Here is a 1,570-nt window from a genome sequence, read left to right as displayed (position 1 = left end):
GTTCTCTGTGCTCGAAAAAAGGTGTGACATCATTTTCTGGGACCAACACGGACAGCTTCCGGTATTTGTGTTTCGACACTCGATATTTCTGGCCGAAACCCTTACAATTTCAGCCAGCTTCAATACCAAACGGCGCTTTTGACGGACAAATCATGCGATTTTCTGCTATCGCAAGGGGCAGTTCGTTCAGTTTCGGTCTTAGGCGTACTCCGTGTGAGACAAGCTCTACCATATTATGTGTTATCGATGTTGTCTTTAAGATAGAGTTTGACAACGATAGAGTAGTCTCTACTAGATACTATGGGCGGTTTCAAGACGGGCCCGAGTACAGCCCGCTGAGGAGGAAGATCGTGCAGGGACAACGTTTGGAGATTCTGCTTCTCGTAAAACAAAACGACTACTTCGTCTTTGTGGCTAATGAATTACTAGCATCATTTTATAGACGGCAGGGTCTCATGACGAAGAGTCTGAGGAACTTGATTTACTTTGTGTGTGAAGGCGACCTTGAAAATGTTGAACTTTCTTTTGTAAGCCAATGAAAATTGTTGGTAGTTAAGTGAATAAAAGTTCTTGGTGTGCTCTGATATATATATTTCAATTTGAACGGTCTTGGCTTCCGGATCACAAGGCTGTTCAAAGTGTGGCTGATAATTTTACCATTATTTATTTTCTTTTCTAACTTATTATCAATTTAGGGCCATTTTAAACAAAGTGGAATTTTACACATACGCACTGCTCAAAAAATGTTAATGACCACTACGATTTACTTTACTTTTCCAATCCAACGACAATCTGAGTTCTAGCCCTTCGGCCTGACCACTACGATTTCCGATCATTGCTGCTTATGATGCATTCGGTGGCCTTGTCTTTCTGACCTAAAAGGCTGAATACTTGCTCAGTTTGAGGTCACTGTTTGGAAATCTTAAAAGAACTCAATGTTGCTGCTTCAATTTTTTTTTTTTCACAGTGAGTTACATAGGAGCCCTAAAGTAGAGTAACTTTACAAAATAGGACCTTTTTAAGCATCATTCGCACTCTCTCGAGTGATTGAATAATGATGAAAATTATATTCACTGAAATACATCGTGAGATTTGTCACTACTCAACGAGTTTTTCCAGTTTTAATGACGACTTTTTGAGTATTCTTTAACATTGCCCCCAAGATGCCTGAAATATTCAAACTAATAAAACTCTCCTATCAGACAGCCAACTCACATCTTAAGGGTGTATCATCAACAAAGTACATAAGTACTAGTTTCAATTTGGACAACAGAAGATTTATTCTTTTCAGGTCAGTACAAAAGATGAAGTGATAAAACAGGTACCTGTATTACACAATATCGGTATATCTACAGCATTTTTCTCTCTTCCTCTTTCAGTGTTTCAGTTCTCTTTCTTGCTCTCAGATCACTCTATTCTTATTCCTCTCTGTCTCTCTCTCTCTCTATACTATGTCTGTCTCTCTGTCTGTCTCTCTGTCTGTCTGTCTCTCTGTCTGTCTGTCTGTCTCTCTGTCTGTCTGTCTGTCTCTCTCTCCCCCTCTCTCTCTCTCTTTCTCTCTCTCTCCCTC

This window comes from Aplysia californica, unplaced genomic scaffold (assembly GCF_000002075.1).
Source record: "Aplysia californica isolate F4 #8 unplaced genomic scaffold, AplCal3.0 scaffold00091, whole genome shotgun sequence".
NCBI lineage: Eukaryota > Metazoa > Mollusca > Gastropoda > Aplysiida > Aplysiidae > Aplysia > Aplysia californica.
Note: the sequence above shows the minus strand (reverse complement) of the source record.